Raw genomic sequence first — 6,889 nt, 5'->3', positions numbered from 1 at the left:
GTGCCAAGTCTAGGTCCAAAAGACTTCTCAACAGCTTCTACCCCCAAGCCATAAGACTCCTGAACAGCTAATCATGGCTACCCGGAATATTTGCACTGCCCCCCCACCCCATCCTTTTTACGCTGCTGCTACTCTGTTAAGTATTTATGCATAGTCACTTTAACTCTACCCACATGTACATATTACCTCAACTACCTCAACTAGCCGGTGCCCCCGCACATTGACTATGCAACGGTACCCCCCTGTATATATAGCCTCCCTACTGTCACTTTATTTTACTGTATATATAGCCTCCCTACTGTCACTTTATTTTACTTCTGCTCTTTTTTTCTCAACACTTTTTTGTTGTTGTTTTATTCTTACTTTTTTTGTTTAAAATAAATGCACTGTTGGTTAAGGGCTGTAAGTAAGCATTTCACTGTAATGTCTGCACCTGTTGTATTCGGCGCATGTGACCAATAAAATTTGATTTGATTTGATTTGGACTTCTTAGGAAGTAGACTTCTATCCCATTCCATTCTATTCTATTCCATTCTATCCCATTCCATTCTATTTCCTTCTGTTCTATCCTATCCTATTATATTATATTCCATTCCACCCCATTCCATTCTATTCTATTTCATTCCAATTTTCTTCTTTTTTTACCCCTTTTTCTCCCTAATTTCGTGATGTCCAATTGGTAGTTACGATCTTGTCTCATCGCTGCAACTCCCCTACGGACTCGGGAGAGGCGAAGGTCGAGAGCCATGCGTCCTCCGAAACACGACCCTGCCAAGCCGCACTGCTTCATGGGTCTCCCGATCACGGCCAGCTGTGACACAGCCTGGGATTGAACCCGGGTCTGTAGTGACGCCTATAGCACTGCGATGCAGAAGCCTTAGACCGCTGCGCCACTCGGGAGGCCATTCCATTCCATTCTATCCTATTCCATTACATTCTATTATATTCCATTCCATTATATTATATCAAGTCGATGGTAATCCATGGCATCCCTATCAAGCGTTTCTCGATTTATCATTTATTCTATCATTTTCTAATTATTATTCTCAAGGTCATTGGGTTTAGAAGAATCGTCACGACGATGCTGCGTGCCTCTCTCCTCAATTTCCCCCTTCTACTACTAGGCTACACGCACACTTTTGCAGTCACTGGAAATGTGCCGTAAATTGTAAATGCGATTCCATGGATCTGCCACTAGAGGTCATAGATCCTCGTTTTCCCTTTTTATGAGTCGCTTCCATAATCACCTCCACCCCTTCTCTTCTCCCTCCGTTGCTCGCTGGTTTGTTTCCGCACCCACCCCTTCTCTCTACCTCCTTCCTCCGTCACTCGCTCGCTCCCCCTCCCTCCCTCCCTCAAAGGGACACCGACGCGTGTAAACACACCGGCAGGTTAGCAAGCAGACCGTCAAGCAACAAGGACACGAGAGGGGGAAAAACGCTATTTTAACCACAGATTTATCCATACGAAATAACGGAAACTGCACAACACGGTATGTAAATAGTTCTATCAGAATCTAAGCATTTCTGACATAGCATGTCTTTATGGATAACGGAGAAATAAAAGCATTTGTGATAGTTGCCTGCCCTAACTTACCCTACCTGAGAAATATGGATGCATATTGACTTTGCAGAATCAAAAAAATGGTTGCAATGCAAATGTAGTGAGTAGCATTTATGTTATTTTGTGGCAATCTCTTCTGAGCAACGCCGGTGCGCTGCTCGCTATCAAACCTTCCTCTCAGTAAAGAGAAAATCATTTCCCGTTATGTGCCAAGATACGATTCCCTGTTGTGATGTGACGTGAATACGCTTTGATTTACCGTTTAGAACATATGGAAGATGATTGAAGTAACGGTATACCGGTAGCCTATCGATGAAATAGCGGATGGGTATATTGCGACCCTTCGCCGCCTCTCCGGTGTTGTAGCGGGGTGGTAAATAACGTCTCTCCGGTGTTGTAGCGGGGTGGTAAATAACGTCTCTCCGGTGTTGTAGCGGGGTGGTAAATAACGTAGGCTGCTACAGTGATGTGGTAGTTTGTTCATGAGCCGACCTATCTGACGTCCAATGCCTCTGGTGGGAGCGGCGAGGACATGGATTTGCTCTGGAAATGCTGATTTGGTGTAAATGTTAGCTTGGTAGCTCAGACCGGGTCGAGATATGTTTTTTTTTTTATCCCCGGATTACCGGTTCAGCGGGGGGCTATGAATGTTTCCCTCCCATAACCGTGTAGACCTCGCAGGCAGGCTGTGTCGGGTTAGAGGGTGATCGTGACGATTGTCGTGACCGCCTGAAGCCAATGTCAGATACCGGCGTGTGTGTGTGTGTGTGTGTGTGTGTGTGAGTGTGAGAGAGAGAGAGAGAGAGAGAGAGAGAGAGAGAGAGAGAGAGAGAGAGAGAGAGAGAGAGAGAGAGAGAGAGAGAGAGAGAGAGAGAGACAGAGAGAGAGACAGAGAGAGAGAGAGAGAAGAGAGAGAGAGAGAGAGAGAGAGAGAGAGAGAGAGAGAGAGAGAGAGAGAGAGAGAGAGAGAGAATGGGAGAGAAGGAGAGCGCGTGTGTAGAGGATATGGAACTCAAATAGTGGCAGTTGTGATCATCTGTAATTGCGTGCGTGTGTAGTGTGACCTATGGCTTTATTATTAATTATGCTACATTCTGACATGTAGCACGATTTGAATTGTAGCATGTCAGACACTGCAGGACTGTAGGATGTCGCACGACAGTCCCAATCATGTGTCGACCATTCTATTGCAGCTGTCCTGTCCTTGGACTGATGCCGTATGATAGCCATGCCTTTGAACACAGGCGGCTGCTGAGGGGAGAACGGCTCATAATGATGGCTGGAATGGAGTCAATGGAATGGTGTCAAACACATGGAAACCATATGTTTGATGCGCTGGATACCGTTCCGTTCCAGCCATTACTATGAGCCGCCCGCCTGTACCTTTGAATGAATGGAAAGAAAGATGCCTATCTGTTAGGGTTAGTAATGTGGAGGAACAACCATACAGACAACCTATTCAACTATATTTTTAGGGCCAGATGTAAAAAAAATATTAATTGCAGGGGGGTGGAAATTTTCCTCATGCGATTATTCTTCGGAAGATCTGTATAAAAAAGCAACGTACATACACCAATAAAGCACTTTTTAAAAATATTAATGTTGCTCAAAGTAATTAGGAAAGAAGTGGAGAGCGCTCAACCAACAGAGTCGAGGTGCAACCAGAAAATGTGATAATCGCTGAAAAGGAAAAGTCACAAAGCTGTCTCACCAGAAAAAAAAAAGAAAAGCTTTTTAAATCATCTGAAACGAAGCATCTCAATAAATAACACAACGCTATGTCATATCAGGTAATGCCAAATTCCAGTCTGAAGGAAACTTTGAATTCATTTCCCTCAGTGGTTAGGTGTGTTTTTTGTCCACCTCCCTTCTAACGAGTCACGATCCTGTTCCTGTTCCTGTTCCTGTTCCTCTTCCACTTCCTCTTCCTCTTCCTGTTCCTGTTCCTCTTCCTCTTCCTCTTCCTGTTCCTGTTCCTGTTCCTGTTCTCTTCCTGTTCCTGTTCCTGTTCCTGTTCCTGTTCCTGTTACTCTTCCTCTTCCTCTTCCTCTTCCTCTTCCTCTTCCTCTTCCTGTTCCTCTTCCTCTTCCTCTTCCTGTTCCTGTTCCTCTTCCTGTTCCTGTTCCTCTTCCTCTTCCTCTTCCTCTTCCTGTTCCTGTTCCTCTTCCTCTTCCTGTTCCTGTTCCTCTTCCTGTTCCTGTTCCCCTCCTCTTCCTGTTCCTCTTCCTCTTCCTGTTCCTGTTCCTCTTCCTCTTCCTCTTCCTCTTCCTCTTCCTCTTCCTGTTCCTGTTCCTGTTCCTCTTCCTCTTCCTGTTCCTGAGAGTCGTGGCTTTCAGGAATGGGGTCATAATATTTTGTAGCTTAAACCATTCAAACGCTAGAGCTAGAGGCCATCTATAAATCACTGCTAGGCAAATCCCCGCCTTACCTTAGCTCACTGGTCACCATAGCAACACCCACCCGTAGTCTGCGCTCCAGCAGGTATATCTCACTGGTCATTCCCAAAGCCAACACCTCCTTTGGCCGCCATTCCTTCCAGTTCTCTGCTGCCAATGACTGGAACGAACTGCAAAAATCTCTGAAGCTGGAGACTCTTATCTCCCTCACTAACTTTAAGCATCAGTTGTCAGAGCACCTTACCGATCACTGCACCTGTACACAGCCCATCTGTAATTAGCCCACCCAACTACCTCATCCCCATATTGTTATTTATTTTGCTCATTTGCACCCCAGTATCTTTATTTGCACTTCATCTTCTGCACATCTATCACTCCAGTGTTAATACTAAATTGTAATTATTTTGCACTATGGCCTATTTATTGCCTTACCTCCATAACTTGCTACATTTGCACACACTGTATATATATTTTCTGTTTGTATTTTTGACTTTATGTTTTGTTTTACCCCATATGTAACTCTGTGTTGTTGTTTTTATCGCACTGCTTTGCTTTATCTTGGCCAGGTCGCAGTTGTAAATGAGAAACTTGTTCTCAACTGGCTTACCTGGTTAAATAGACGACCACACTATAGACCACCACACTATAGACGACCACACTATAGACAACCACACCTATAGACCACCACACTATAGACAACCACACTATAGACCACCACACTATAGACGACCACACTATAGACGACCACACTATAGACAACCACACTATAGACAACCACACTATAGACCACCACACTATAGACAACCACACTATAGACGACCACACTATAGACAACCACACTATAGACGACCACACTATAGACAACCACACTATAGACAACCACACTATAGACAACCACACTATAGACAACCACACTATAGACAACCACACTATAGACAACCACACTATAGACGACCACACTATAGACGACCACACTATAGACGACCACACTATAGACAACCACACTATAGACAACCACACTATAGACGACCACACCCACACTATAGACGACCACACTATAGACGACCACACTATAGACGACCACACTATAGACAACCACACTATAGACGGCCACACTATAGACGGCCACACTATAGACAACCACACTATAGACGACCACACTATAGACGACCACACTATAGACAACCACACTATAGACGACCACACTATAGACAACCACACTATAGACGACCACACTATAGACAACCACACTATAGACGACCACACTATAGACGACCACACTATAGACAACCACACTATAGACGACCACACTATAGACGACCACACTATAGACAACCACACTATAGACGACCACACTATAGACGACCACACTATAGACAACCACACTATAGACGACCACACTATAGACGACCACACTATAGACAACCACACTATAGACGACCACACTATAGACGACCACACTATAGACGACCACACTATAGACGACCACACTATAGACAACCACACTATAGACGACCACACTATAGACGACCACACTATAGACAACCACACTATAGACGACCACACTATAGACGACCACACTATAGACAACCACACTATAGACGACCACACTATAGACGACCACACTATAGACAACCACACTATAGACGACCACACTATAGACAACCACACTATAGACACCACACTATAGACAACCACACTATAGACGACCACACTATAGACAACCACACTATAGACGACCACACTATAGACAACCACACTATAGACAACCACACTATAGACAACCACACTATAGACAACCACACTATAGACAACCACACTATAGACGACCACACTATAGACGACCCAACCCCACATACCCTATAGACAACCACACTATAGACAACCACACTATAGACAACCACACTATAGACGACCACACTATAGACAACCACACTATAGACGACCACACTATAGACAACCACACTATAGACAACCACACTATAGACAACCACACTATAGACAACCACACTATAGACAACCACACTATAGACCACCACACTATAGACGACCACACTATAGACGACCACACTATAGACGACCACACTATAGACGACCACACTATAGACGACCACACTATAGACGACCACACTATAGACAACCACACTATAGACAACCACACTATAGACAACCACACTATAGACAACCACACTATAGACGACCACACTATAGACGACCACACTATAGACGACCACACTATAGACAACCACACTATAGACAACCACACTATAGACAACCACACTATAGACGACCACACTATAGACAACCACACTATAGACGACCACACTATAGACGACCACACTATAGACCACCACACTATAGACAACCACACTATAGACAACCACACTATAGACGACCACACTATAGACCACCACACTATAGACAACCACACTATAGACGGCCACACTATAGACGACCACACTATAGACAACCACACTATAGACAACCACACTATAGACAACCACACTATAGACCACCACACTATAGACGGCCACACTATAGACAACCACACTATAGACAACCACACTATAGACCACCACACTATAGACGGCCACACTATAGACAACACACTATAGACGGCCACACTATAGACAACCACACTATAGACAACCACACTATAGACCACCACACTATAGACGGCCACACTATAGACCACCACACTATAGACAACCACACTATAGACAACCACACTATAGACGGCCACACTATAGACGACCACACTATAGACAACCACACTATAGACAACCACACTATAGACAACCACACTATAGACGACCACACTATAGACAACCACACTATAGACGACCACACTATAGACCACCACACTATAGACAACCACACTATAGACAACCACACTATAGACCACCACACTATAGACGACCACACTATAG

At 44.5% G+C, this 6,889-nt stretch overlaps 1 protein-coding gene across 1 annotated transcript in view; it reads left to right on the top strand.

The window, feature by feature from the left end:
- Positions 1-1,400: 1,400 nt before the first annotated feature.
- Positions 1,401-6,889, top strand: part of LOC311134948 (mitochondrial glutamate carrier 1-like) — a 60,967-nt gene continuing 55,478 nt past the window's right edge. Inside the window, exon 1 of the mRNA XM_084168721.1 lies at positions 1,401-1,492. The gene's annotated coding sequence lies outside the window, so the exon portion shown is untranslated. The remainder of the gene's footprint in view (positions 1,493-6,889) is intronic.

This window comes from Coregonus lavaretus, assembly GCF_964263955.1.
Source record: "Coregonus lavaretus genome assembly, chromosome: 9".
NCBI classification, from domain to species: domain Eukaryota; kingdom Metazoa; phylum Chordata; class Actinopteri; order Salmoniformes; family Salmonidae; genus Coregonus; species Coregonus lavaretus.
The sequence above is the reverse complement of the archived record's forward strand: the minus strand, read 5'-3'. Positions and strand labels throughout refer to the sequence as shown.